Here is a 14,763-nt window from a genome sequence, read left to right on the forward strand (position 1 = left end):
GCTAGGCACCCCTCAGCACTGCCCAGAGAATTTCGTGCTTTTCCCAAGCATCCCTTGGTGTTGCCCAGAGCACATGGTGCAGCACACTGGCAGTGATTTAAATAGATACAGGGCTCCAGCTGCCATGGGCCCTGGGCAACTGCCCTCTTTGTACCTCCTCTCCTCGCTAGCAAGGAACAGCTCTACCACCTGTCACCAATAGCTGCAATTCTCAATGTCGATAATGAAAAGCACTGGGTGCTATAGCTGTGTAACATTTTGGAGCTTCTATTTTCCATTTCCATGAAGTCTAGCATCTTAAAACTCTACTGACAAGCCATTAAATATGTTTATGGAAGTTTGGCACCAAATACTGAGCACAAACTCAATGCCAGCAACATGACAGATTTATTGAAAAAAATCTCATCAGCTGCTGACTTCTCTCTATAAGAGTGTTTAATAAACAAGTGGACCAGATGTGCAAACTCCCCCCTCAGAATAGTTAGTTTACACTATTCTCTGACTCATGGGGAAGATAACTCTCTCTGTGTTGGGATTTACAAATGAGAATTCTCTTGTACTCATGACAAAAGCCATCATAACTCACTACACTGTTGTTCATGCAATATTTTCTTTGTTCTCTCAGTTTGTATATATGGTATAAAATGGGAATTCAAGCAGCAAACTACTTTACAATCTTTCTCTATGTTTTATTTTACACTCACCAACACATTCATCTGTGTTTCTTTCTAAAGCCTTAAATGAAATATTTAAGTGATATTCTAAAAAGTCCTGGGTCAAGAAGGAAAGTAAAAAAATCAATAGTGAAGAGGTATTTGTTTTAGTTGACAAGAAACATCAGTTTAATAAGTAAGTCTTATCTTTCCATTCATTTTGAAAGATTATCTAGAAAGTGAGAGATTCTACCATTATGTACAATTGAAGATGGATTGTTTTTCCTGATTTGGAAAGCTTGTCCCAGAAAAAATATTACACACATTAAAGAAAGATAGCAGGGTGACAGACATTAAAAATAATGACTTTTGATGCCATTATGATCAGTTACAGCAACAGTAGCTCAGATGAGAGAGATTTGAAACAACACCAGGCAAGGAAAAAAGAACTCTGTTGCACTGTATGATAGCAAATACAATAAAATGGAATGGCTGCTTTTCACTGAAAAAGTGTCTCCTGACTTTGGAAAGGGAGGTTGGGAAAACAAAACTGATACAGTAATATATTAAAGCCAATGAGTAACCGAACTACTAAGTAATTTGTTATCAGGACAAGCTTATTGAAATTATTAGTGGTGTTATCAATACTCACAAAAAGAGGTGAAGGTGATGAAACAATGAGGACTGGTCTCTCCCTTCCCATCTTTCAAGAAAAGCAACACATTGGCTGCGTCTAGACTGACATGCTCTTTTCCGCAAATGCTTTTAACGGAAAAACTTTTCCGTTAAAAGCATTTGCGGAAAATCGGCTAGATCGGCAAGGACGTTTTTCCGCAAAAGCAGTTTTTGTGCGCAAGAAAGCCCCGCTCATCATTTTCACCATCGGGGCTTTTTTGTGCAAAACAGTATTTACCTGTCTACACTGGCCCTCTTGCGCAAAAGCATTTGCGCAAGAGGGCTTATCCCAGAGCGGGAGCATCATAGTATTTACGCAAGAACACTGACAATCTTACATTAGATCGTCAGTGTTCTTGCGCAAATTCAAGCGGCCAGTGTAGACAGCTGACAAGTTTTTCCGCAAAAGCGGCTTGCCAGTCTAGACGCAGCCATTGAGTTCAGGTAAGATAGCTGTCATTTTCTAGCAGGCCTCATATGGCATATCTACGTAGTCCACAACAGTGAGCCTCTGGACACACATTGGAGGGCTTGTGCTAAAAATATCTTTGTAAGGGTACATCTACACCAGTGGTTCCTAATATTTTTATGCTGTGGACCAGCAAACTCATTCTCAAACTTTTAGAAGACTGCATACTTATTGTACAAATAATGAATATGCAAATAAAATGTTTCCTGTCCACTTAGCCACAACCCAGCTCCTTGTTCCCCAGTCCCTAACACTCTTTGACCTGACCCCTAAAGCCCATGCCAACACCCTCTTACCCATGACCCCACCACACCCTCACCCAAAACCCTTTTGCCCACCCCCGCACTTTCTAGAGAAAGAGGCTGTCCCTTGTAGGGAGAGTGGCCATTACTGCCATGCAATCAGGGAGTGCAGATAATGGTGGCACGCATGCTTTCTCCTCCTTTGCGCCCTCTCCCTCCCCACGTGTCTTGCATCCTCATTGGTGGGAGGGGGAGGGTGGAGCCCCAGCAGGCCACCATCTTACCTAGGTGAGAGGAGAAGGTAAGGAGGTGCCACTGGCAAAATCAGCCATACAGGTGGGGGAGGGGAGCATGGAGCCCTGGCCGGATCGCTATTGCCAAGGAGGGAGGGAGGTGCCTCCTTCTGCTGCCACCTCAGCCCCAGTGGCATAGTTGGCAAAATCGGATGCATGGGTGGCAGTGGGGAGGGGGCACGGCACCTCTGCCAGGCCACTATTACTGAGAGGGGAAGGAGGCATTTCCTGCTCTAGCTCCTCCTGCTGCCACCTCAATTTCAGTACAAAAATCAGCCATCATGGCTGCCGAAGCTGAGCCACCACAAACAGCCAGCTTCAGCTCTGGCAACTACCATCGCCCAGCAGCCAGTGGATTGTGAAGTGGAAGTTATGTACCACTGGTCTACACTACAGATAAGACTGAAGCTGCTGTTGTTGATCTTCCAGGGTTCAAATTAGTGGGTCTAGTAAAGACAGCCAATTTAAACTGAAAGGGGTACTCCTGTCGATGCCAGTAGTTCTGCTTCCACAAGGAGTAAGGGAAGTTGAAGGGCTTCCTGCAGTGTGGACAGCGCTAAACATGAGTTAAGGTACTTCAACTTCAGCTAAACAATTAATGTAGCTGAAGTTGTGTTTCTTAATTCAACCTTGTCCTGTAGTGTAGACATACCTGAATGTTGAGGTTTGGGATGCAATTTATGCTCTGAAATCGAGGACTCTGAGTTACTACTTAAAAGTAATGTCTACATAGCTAATGTTAGTTTGAGAATATAAGTCCAAATTTGTCACTACAACCCTGGGCTGCCACTCATACAGGAATGGTGATACTCGACTGGTTCATCTGTTTCAATATTCTGTGTTGGGGTGTGATTGGTGCCAGCTGTCTTGGAAACAGATGCAAAATTCCTTACAGGGGACAATTATGAACTAACCTTCTTAATCCTCACAATTTAGCGAATGGCTCATAGCCGGAATAACCTCTCAAGTTTTAGTCATTCTAATTATGGATATTTTCAATATCTCTATATACTATCTATTTTTAAACTAATTTATTTAAAATCCTCAAAAAGCTCCTGAATTGAATGCACTCTTGTGGCAGTGAATTACACATCTTAATTATGTGCCTTAATTCACTTTCAATTAAAGATGAATGTGGATCTCCCCTGACAGATGGTAAATAAAATCTAGGATTCAGATATATCTATATCTTGTTGTTGTCCTAGTTATTTTCTAGCTCGCTATCACATCTATCTTCTCTAAAAGTGACAAGAGTCAAAATATTTCCCATTTCTTTTCATGGAGAAGCTGTCCATTTCTGATGCTCATTTCTGGACCCAGTCCATTTCTGCTATATCTTTCCGACATAGGATGACCTAACCTGATCATAATACAATAAATGAGGGCATAATTTCAGTATTTTCTACCCCATTTATGCATTTTAATATTTCATTTGCTTTTTGTCAGTCACTGTGCATTCAGAAGAATCTGCCATGGAAACATCTACAATAGAGCCTAGGTTACAGGTAATTTTTAATATATTTATATGTGTAAGTAGTTCAAATAATTCTTTCCACTTGCATTAATCAGCCTGGATATTTGCATTTGCCATAGTGCTATTTGCTCTTCTTTAGTGTTGATTAACCACTCATATTATGTAATGTTCCATTATTATTTAGTGTTCCATTGTGACAAACACTGTACAAATTCATAAATGGTCCTTGCCCCAAGATTCATTGCCCCTATTATCATCTAGGTGTTTTATAATTCTATTTGTAATTATTTCTTGGCTTCACTTAAGTGCTATATTCACTTTTGAGAGTTGTTTCTGAATAACCTCTTGAATCTTGTCCTTTAATTCTAAAAACAAAAGGCCAAAAGTCCAGGAGGGAACAGTGTGATTAGTTATACCTGATGATCTTAAATAGCTACTCTAGAGAGTCTAACGTTTTTAAATTACCTTTCCACGTTTAGTTTCCCCAATACTACACAAGCAATCTCCAGCTTTTAAACAGACGACTTGAGACCAGTCATATTCTTTTTTTATGTGAAGCCTTATCCTTCAAACCATTGCTTATCTGAGTGATCCAATTACTTCTACAGGGTAACTCACTTAAGTCAATATTTGCAGATCCTGTTTGTCTTGCATAGGAAATAAGAGAACGGACAAATAATCAGTTGGAATGTCTGAGGAAAAGCCTTAGTTTTGTCCCTTGACTGAGATGGGCACTGAAGTTACATGGCATGGCGGGGGAGAGAAGGAAGAATGGATGGAGTACTTTCTCTGTGGAAAGAGGAGCTATATTCAACTACACATCTTCAGATTGTAGTTTTTAAAAGACAAGTGTGAACTACTCAACTTAGGAAAAAAATCCAACAAACAAATACAAAATGGGGGAATAACTGGGATCTAGGAGTTATAATAGATCACAAATTGCATATGAGCCAACAATGGGACGGTGCAGCGGCAAAAAAAAAAAAAAAAAAAAAAAAAAAAGCTAATTTTCTAGGTTGGATGTACTATGCTGTACGTAAGAGATAAGAAAAGTTGGTCATGTTTAGACTTGAGAAAAGATGACCGTCTCCAAATATGTTAAGAGCTGTTAGAAAGACAGTAGCAATTAATTCTCCATTTTCCCTTAGGTTAGAGACTAAAGTAATCAGCTTCATCCAGCAGTTCTCAAATTTTAGCAACCCAAGAAACTCCATTTTGATTTAAAAATTTCCCAGGACCCTAAGGCCATGTCTACACTGCAGAGCTTTTCTGGGATGCTGGAGATATCCCGGAAAAACTCTGCAGCGTCCAAGGAACGCATCCACTTTTTTGAAACAGTTTCCAAAAAAGCGGACACGATCTTTTGGCATCCCTGTATTCCTCATTGTATGAGGAACCAGGGATGTTCTGAAAGAGGAGGTTTTTCCAAAATTTGGCCCAGCATAGATGGGCCAAATTTCAGAAAAGCCTCTTCTGAAAAAAAAAAAAAAAAAAAGCGGAAAAAGAAACTCAAATTGCATTTCACAATTTGTGTATCTTTTTCTGATATAACTCTGCAGTCTAGACATAGCCTAAAATGCTGTCTAATTTTCTCCAGAGGTACTCGACCCTGTTCAGCCCCAGTGCTGCCCCCCCTCCATCCCTTCCAATCCTCTTCTCACCCTATTCCTGCCACAACTCCTCCCATGAGCATGCTTTCTTCCCACTCTTCTCCCTCCTCACCTCTCCCCTTCGCTCCCCCCCCCCACACCTCCTTCACACCACTGAACAGCTATGCAGGAAGCACTAGGAGGGGCAGGGGAGAAGTTGATCAGCAGAGCCAGCAGCCACAACCTTGAATCATGGACTCTCTGGAGCATCCCTTGCAGACTCCAGTTTAAGAACTGCTGTTTTAATCTTCAGCAAAGGCTATATGTGAGGACTTAATTCTGGAATAAGATTAAGGTGGGGGGGAGGGAGTTGTGGAATTCCCATGCCTGGAGTTTTGTAAGAACAGGTGGACAAATATCTATCAGGATGGTCTATGTTTATTTGGCTCTATTTTAGCTCATGGGACTGGATTTGATGTCCTCTCAATGTTCTTTCCAGCCCTACATTTCACGTTTTTGTGTTGCTCTTGCCTGATGCATGCTTCTGCACACAAGGCAGACCCCTCAGCATTCAGTTCTGCCCCTATCATTTATATAACAGGTGCAGAGATCCTTTGCAGCCATGGAGGATATGGATTTGCTATTTTCTATTTGTATTTGAGCCTTAACACAGAGAGACATACACAGGTAATTACTGCTTTTGATTAATATATAAAGGTCTAAAAAAAAGGTTTTAAAAAAACAAAACCCACCGCCCTGGAGTTCATACTGGAGCTGACCAAAAATGCTGACAATATTTTTCTGTTGGAAAATTTTGATTCAACAAAATGCAAATACTGTGGGAAGGCAGTGATTTTATTAAAATGCTCATGGGAAATAAGTTTTGCTTTGGTTTTCAAATTAATATATATTCAAAACAGAACATTTTGTTCTTCCAAAAATGAAATATTTTCAAAATATTTCATTGCACAAAACAATTCCACAATTTTGCCTTTTCATTCCAATTTGAGATGGAATCAGAGTTTGAAATCTGAACCACCTCCTCTTAGAAATTACGTACAGAAAATACTTTCTGGAAAATGTCTGCAGTCAGATCCATACAAAACATTTTAGCTACAATATTCTACCATCCGTGCTCAGGCAAGTTATCTTGCTCATCACTAAAGGATACCAGTTCTTGTGTCACTGCCATTGCACATAACTGCAGCAGCAAGAAGGAAGAAAAGGCGAGAAAAAACAGGAAAAAAGAACAAAAGAATACTGAGTGTGTGTGGTTGTATAAGAATTTAACAATGCAGTAGCCTCCTACTGAAAATTACTTCACGCATTTTCTGACACAGGGCAATGGACCACACTGAAAATTTAAATATTTCCAGAATTATTTCCTCTTACATGTAGAGGAGTGGGTGCAATATTATATACAAGCGCACAAAGCCATCACTAAAGCTGTGACACATTATCAGTTTTTCCTTACCAAGTAGTTATAAACTGCAGAATAAAACCAAGATTTTTGTATGTATGATCTTGATCCAGAATGAGGCATTACTTTTTCTGTCAACAAATGAAGCTTCTTGCTAATCTTCATCCTTTCAGTATAATCCATTGCTCTAGTAAACAAGTGCTTCCAAAGTAAATTCCTTCACCTAGCAAAATCCCTATTAAGTTGTCTGTTTTTTAATGTCTTCCCTGGTTATAGGTCAATAGGCACCTTGCTGAACTGGAGTCCAAATCCTTAGCTTTAAGGACATGAGCAGTCCAGAGAAGTCAATAAAAATGACTCACTTTTGTCAGATTAAGCACATATTTAAGAAGTTTTCCATAATGGGCCTGATGTATTTTACAGTGATCCTGAAACTATTTCTTTCTAATTTCATCTGTGCAAAATTTCAACATTTTTAGAGAGAATCTGCATATTTAAGGCAAAGTGGGAGTTTGCAATAGTGGAAAACCTTTCATTGCTATAGATGCATGATGAAAAAGGTACCTAAAAGGGTTTTGGTTTCCATTGGGACTTTTTAATATTTCTAAAGTATAAAAATTCATCTACCAGTACCACAGCTGCATGCATGTTAGATAAGATTTTATTAAAATCAACAGTGAAGCACCAAACATGGAAAATGAAATTCTCTGAATCAGAAAAGGCAATTCCCTCTCAATCTGCCCAATTCAGTAAAAGCCTGGGCAAATAGGCTTTTAAGAATACTTAAAGGGTCAACAGGTATTACACTAATAAACACTGAAATACTATACACACAAATAAATCCTCTAAATAAATTTGTGTCAAGGCCTTCCAATGGGATTGTCCAGAGCTAGTCCCACTCTGTATAAATCTATGGATTATTAATTCAATTTTCCATCCGTTCTCAGTTTCTGAACTACCACCTGAAAGAAAGTGTGACTAATATATCCAGGACCCAAACCACATGAGGCTTAACACATTAAGCCCAAATATTTTGACTTATACCCAGAAATTATAGGGAAGATTTTGAGGTCTATACAACAGTAGTGTACTGAAATATCACTATATTAAGTGTACAGCTGCCTATAGCTCTATATAAATTTCACAGTGGTCTTTTAGTGTAGCCATATTTAGAATGCATTACTGTCTGGAAGTTACAAAGCAACGTCAGTATGTGAAAGGAAACAATGAAATCTAAAACCAGGGCTGTCGTTAGGATTTATGGGGCCTTATGCAATACCATTAAACTGCTACCTCTATGCCTGATGGCAGCTGGGGAAGGGAGGTTTTTTTACCGATGTGATTTTATAATCTTCAGCAACACACTAATGAAATATTTTAAAGCAAATTTTAAACTAAAACCCTTAGACTAACATAGTGAATTCAGAGACTGAGGGTATGTCTATACTACCACCCTAGTTCGAACTAGGGTGGTTAATGTAGGCAACCAAAGTTGCAAATGAAGCCCGGGATGTGAATTTCCTGGGCTTCATTTGCCTCTTGCCGGGCGCCGCCATTTTTAAAGCCCCGCTAGTTCGGACTCCATGCCTGCAGCTACACGCAGCATGGAGTAGGTAGTTTGGATTAGACTTCCTATTCCATGAGGAGTAATGGTAGTTCGGAATAGGAAGTCTAATCCGAACTACCTACTCCGTGCCGTGTGTAGCCGTGGGCACGGAGTCGGAACTAGCAGGGCTTTAAAAATGGCGGCACTCGGCAAGATGCAAATGAAGCCCGGGAAATTCAAATCCCGGGCTTCATTTGCAACTTTGGTTGCCTACATTAACCACCCTAGTTCAAACTAGGGTGGTAGTGAAGACATACCCTGACAGTGTACACCTGGGGTTGGTAAATGCCTGTTAAATGGTTTAATTACTACTTAAATGGCTTTTTCACAGGTTCCGTGTTCTGCTAATAGGTCTGGCAGGATTTTTCCCTTTTAAGTTAACTATATCTTCTCCCCAGAAAGCGAAGCCATGGAAGAGGTGGATGGGTGGACATTAAGATTCAGTAGTTCCCCACATTTTTGGATGCCCTACTCAGCTGCATGTTCTGTGTATTGGTAAGGACAGCCCTGATCAAAACAAAAACATGTACACACCAGGGGTCCCAGGAGCAGTGTAGAATCTTGTATATCTCCCACATCTCAAATGTGAACAGAGGGCAAGCATGTCCCCTGAATTATAATGGGTGTCGATCTCTGCAGACTAAAACTGGTGGATAGGCAGGCAAATAGGCATGAGGATGGGAGAGTTTTACTTTAGGCTCTGACACTCACGAGGAGTAAGGAAAGCCAATGGGAGTGTTTGCTCCCATTGACCTCCCACTGTTTGGAAGGTGATTTAAGATGTTGACTGAGTTGCATATTAAGGTTGTTAAGTGCCTGTATTTCACTAATCAAATAGTCGATGCATTTTTTGCATCAACTGTTCGATTAGTTGATAGGGGGGTGCTGCCCCCTTTGAAATGCTGTTACGGCATTTCAAAGGGGGCAGTGCCACATGGAGCCTGCGATCATCTGGGGAATCCCCAGCTGACCCGGGGCTCTGCGGCAGTGCCCCTTTGAAATGCCATGGCAGTGTTTCAAAGGAGCAGCGCCACACAGCTGAACCTGGGCTTAGTGCCATAAGGAGCTGGGGTCAGCTGGGAACCCCAGCTGACCCCAGGCTCTGTGTGGTGCTGCCACTTTGAAGTACCCCCCGTTTCCTCACCCTTGCTGCCTGGGGGGGGGGGGAGAAGCAACTAGTCAATTATTCTGTCGACTAGTCTTTAACATCCTTATTGCATATCTTAAGTCAACCATCCCTTTAGTGTAGATGTGCCCTGGCAGAATCAAGAAGCTCAAACTATTTTCCTTAATAAAGAGAAGGTTAAGTGGAGACTTGATTATAGTGTATATCTATTAGGGAACTAATCAATACATAAACAGAAGAATTTGAGAGTGTCTGCGAGTCCGTTTGATCAAGTCCATTTAAGAATCCTCCTAAATGGTAACTGGCAGGACCACCTAATGCCCCTTCTCGTCCACTTATGCCCCTTCTCTACCTACGCTACATAGATGACATCTTCATCATCTGGAACCATGGGAAGGAGACTCTAGAAGAATTTCACCACGATTTCAACAGCTTCCACCCCACCATCAACCTCAGCATGGACCAGTCTACACAGGAGGTCCATTTCCTGGACACCACAGTACAAATAAGTGACGGTCACATCAATACCACCCTATACCGAAAACCTACCAACCGCTATGCTTACCTGCATGCCTCCAGCTTCCATCCCAGACACACCACATGATCCAATGTTTACAGCCAAGCACTGAGGTACAACCGCATATGCTCCAACCCCTCAGACAGAGACCTACACCTACAAGATCTTCAACAAGCATTCTGTAAACTACGATACTCACACGAGGAAGTGAGGAGACAGATTGACAGAGCGAGACGTGTACCCAGAAGCGTCCTGCTACGGGACAAGCCCAAGAAAGAAACCAAGAGAACACCACTGGCCATCACCTACAGTCCTCAGCTAAAACCTCTCCAATGCATCATTTGTGATCTACAACCCATCCTGGACAAAGATCCTTAGCACAGGACCTAACCACATCAGCCATACTGTCACTGGTACATTCTCCTGCACATCTGCTAACATAATATATGCCATCATGTGCCAGCAATGTCCCTCTGCTATATACATTGGCCGAACTGGACAGTCCCTACGTAAAAGAATCAATGGACACAAATCAGATATTAGGAATGGCAACATACAAAAACCTGTAGGGGAACACTTCAATCTCCCTGGACACACAATTGCAGATCTAAAGGTAGCCATCCTGCAGCAAAAAAACTTCAGGACCAGACTTCAAAAAGAAACTGCTGAGCTACAGCTCATCTTCAAGTTTGACACAATCAACTCTGGATTAAACAAAGACTGTGAATGGCTTGCTAACTACAAAAGCAGCTTCTCCTCTCTTGGAATTCACACGTCCAGACAGGGGCAGATGACAGTTTTGTGGGGCCCCGGGCAGCGTAATTCTGCGGGGCCCCCCCTTTGCCACGGCGCATGTGCAGTGATGCCATGCGCATGCGCAGCGGCGCCACGGTGCATGCGCGGGGCTTTTTGAAGCGCGGGGCCCGGGGCGGCCGCCCCATTCGCCCTGCCCTATATCCGCCCCTGCCTCCAGATGAGCTACTAGAAGTGGGCCTCATCCTCCTTGATTGGATTCACCTCGTCATCTCCAGCCTGATTCTGGCCTGCATATTTATACCTGCTTCTGGAAATTTCCACTACATGCATCTGACGAAGTGGGTCTTTGCCCACGAAAACTTGCGCTCCAACACTTCAGTTAGTCTATAAGGTGCCACAGGACTCCTTGCCACTTTTGCAGATTCAGACTAACACAGCTGCCTCTGATCTATGGCTTGTATTATACGAGTATAGATGATCACAGTGGTTCCTTCTGGCCTTATAATCTATAAATACTGTCGATCAAAAAAATACTGTCAAAGAAAAAAAAAAACAGACAAGTTGGGGGGTTTACTTTACATTGAAAATAAGAAGTTTCTTGATTAAAAAAAACAATAAATTATAACTAAAGAAAGCATTTAAAACAAATTAATAGTCATTTAACATTCTGACTGTTAGCACTACAAATGCATGTGACTACAAGTTATTTCTCACAGAACTAAAATTAAGGAAAAGAAGAAAGCAAAGTGAATGAAAATACCTTCCAATTTTGGGGGTGATTTTAATTCTTTACACTTGCATTTCCATGACAACTCTCAATCTAGAAGGTCATTGTATTTACTGAATGAATGCTTTTTTGCCAAGAATACATCCCTTGATTTTGATGAGCAAATATTTGAGTCAATAGCAGCTGTACAGATTGTAGAAATAAATGTTGTGCTTAATATTTTAGCTCACTGGGTGAGATTCAAATCACTGAATACTCCACTTCCAGAATTACTCCAGTTTTAATTTCAAAGGAGGGGGGAAGGAAGCTTGTCTCAGAGTGAAAATTTAATTATTGCTTAGTGCTATTCCAGGAGCCCTTTACTCTCCCCTATAGTAAGAAAAAAATACCCCCCCCCAAAAAAAAAGAGAAGTCAGAAAATTTCAGTATGAAAATCTCATTTTTTTGGTAATGCTGTGAGTCTTTATTATAGATGTCTATTTAAAAATTCATTACACTGAACTATGGAAGAGAGTTAGAAATGTTGAACAAAGGCATGTATAAACCCATGTTGACAGTTCCAAGACAGTCACCATGTGAATCTAAGATTTTCTATTTTAATAAAAGCTTATGGCTCAAATGCACAGTCTGACTCAAAATGAGAAATAATGTAGCAAGCTTTAAAAGCTGACTGGGAAATGATGAGATACTGGAGAAAATAGCCTGTAGCAACATAATCTTGGTCTGTGAGCTCATTATAGCTCATAAATTAAGCAGAGATAGATTTTGTCAATACTGGGGCAGAAGGCCTATAATGAAAAACAATTCAGATTCTGCAGCAGTGGTACTGGCAATTTAGGAAGAGGTTCAATGTCTTTGGATGAAACAAACTGAGGATCTAACTGTAATGTAAATGTTCCACCAAATGCAGCAGAACCAGCTGTGAGTCTGTATTTTAAAGCCACTGCTCACAAATCTTTTTATTTATTGCCAGTAAATATGGTACGCCCCCTCTCCTCTACACTTGCAACAACAACCGATCACTTATACTGGTTTTTGGACTGTTGGTAAATGGCAGGCATTACTGTGGTGGATCCCACACTTTTCCTTGGGCAGGATGCTACCGCTTGTCCCAGTATTCTTGCACTTTATGCACTCTACTCATACCCTGGAGGGAAAGTGCTCTGGGTCTGAGCCCTAGCCCCTCTCAACACCTGGGGCATTCTTACCCTCTCTCCCCTCCAGGTGGATTATCCTCAGTCCTTGATGCTGGGGGAGGGGAGTCTCCCTTCCTCCAATACACTGCTCTTTAAGTAACACACATCAAAACTCCAGCCTTCTCTCCTTTCTCACTCTGCCTGAAGCAGGAGGTTTTATTGGGTTCCTGACAGGACCTTAATTGGCTACAGGTATATTTCTATTAACTTGTAGTAACTTTCCCTAGTCTGTAAGGAACCACACCTTAATTAGCCTAGGGCTTATATAGCTCCCCCTTCTGCTGTTTTCTGACTCTGCTATATCACAGACTGATAAAGGACAGATTTAAGGTCTGATACCTCACAAAGCAAGTGAATTGAGGGAGATTTATACCACTGGAATGGGGATTTCCATATTCCCAGAGGGGGACACAGCCAGTGTTTCTCTCTCTCTGGATAATGTGATATCTCAGGATCTCCAAACAGTGATACTGGGCAAAAGGGTTATTTTAGGTAATGTTTAGAGATTTAAAATTTATACTTTAGAATTGTGCATTTTAATGTGAGGCATGTACAGATAGATTCATAGAAATTAAGGGAGCCTATTTTCATAGGAAGGAGGATGTGAAAAATACTAATATTCTATTTTTTCTGAAAAATGTGACATGCACATATTACATGAGGTTGATGCACAAAACACACTAATTTTGAAAAGAAAACTCTGACTTGAATGTGAAAAACAATAAAAAATAGAAATGCCACTTTTTACTAAGCCGGGTGGGTTGAATTCCATTCATTAATTTCATAGTTCTATCACAAGAGACTACAAGCAAGTAAATAAGTCACTTCGAGGTAACACCGATGTCTATTTGTTAACATGACAATGCTGCAGTTTCTTATGAACAACATGATACACTATAATTCAACCAGACAGAAAACACAAATGATAAAAACCCAATTACTAGCTGTTGGATACGATAAAAATATGTAAATATTCCCTTCATACTGACAGTCCATAAAACTGCATTACAACTAACCCCCAAGAGGAAGCTTAGGCCTCAGCCATCAGAAGAATTTTAGAAAACTTTCTTGTCATGTAGCAAGCCTGAGCCTGCTAATGATTTCTCCAAGGCTGCAGCCTTTGTACCTGACATGACATTGTTCCAGATTTACATTCAGTGGTGGCAATTTTCTTTAATCAGAACAGTAAACAAATACTTCTAGAGGCATGTAACAGTACAACATACTTCATGTCTGCTTGTTATTATCATATGCACTGGACTTAAATGTGCCTATAGCAGACCTGTCCAATCCCAGAAGCAACACAGATAAGCAGTTTCCTCCCACCCCTTGGCTATGTCTACACTCGTGGCTTCTTGCATGAGTAATATGCAAATGAGGCTAAGCGTGGAATATCACCGAGCCTCATTTGCATACCTAATGAGCCACCATTTTTTTCAGAAGAAGCTCTTGCGCAAGAAGGAACGTCTACACTGCCTCTTCTTGTGCAAGAAAAACCCTCTTGCACAATGCCATTCTTTCTGAAAATTAATAGGTGTAACGGCATTGAGCAAGAGGGTTTTTCTTGTGCAAGAAGGGGCAGTGTAAATGTTCCTTCTTGCGCAAGAGCCTCTTCTGAAAAAAAATGGTGGCTCATTAGGTATGCAAGTGAGGCTCGGACATATTCCACGCTTAGCCTCATTTGCATATTACTCACGCAAGAAGCCGCAAGTGTAGACATAGCCCTTGGCTGTGTCTACACTGGGCACTTATTCCGGAAAATCAGCCGCTTTTCTGGAATAACTTGCCAGCTGTATACACTGGCCCCTTGAATTTCCAGAAAAACACTGACAATCTACTGTAAGAAATCAGCCACCTTTCCAGAAATACTATGCTGCTCCCGTTTGGGCAAAAGTCCTTTTTCCAGAAAACTGTTCCAGAAAAGGGCCAGTGTAGAGAGCACAGTAGTGTTTTCTGCAAAAAATCCCCGATCGCGAAATTGACGATCGGGGCTTTTTTTGCGGAAAAGCGCGTCTAGATT

General features: G+C 41.2%; 1 protein-coding gene across 8 annotated transcripts in view; it reads right to left on the bottom strand.

The window, feature by feature from the left end:
* Positions 1 to 14,763, bottom strand: part of RALYL (RALY RNA binding protein like) — a 566,823-nt gene that overhangs the window by 368,817 nt on the left and 183,243 nt on the right. The window contains exon 1 of one of the 8 annotated variants that reach the window (XM_075920454.1): positions 12,756 to 12,907. The exons of the other annotated variants lie outside the window; for them this stretch is intronic. The gene's annotated coding sequence lies outside the window, so the exon portion shown is untranslated. Of the gene's footprint in view, positions 1 to 12,755; positions 12,908 to 14,763 lie in introns of those variants that run through there. 8 annotated transcript variants of the gene reach the window in all.

Source organism: Pelodiscus sinensis, chromosome 2 (assembly GCF_049634645.1).
Source record: "Pelodiscus sinensis isolate JC-2024 chromosome 2, ASM4963464v1, whole genome shotgun sequence".
NCBI classification, from domain to species: Eukaryota; Metazoa; Chordata; order Testudines; family Trionychidae; genus Pelodiscus; species Pelodiscus sinensis.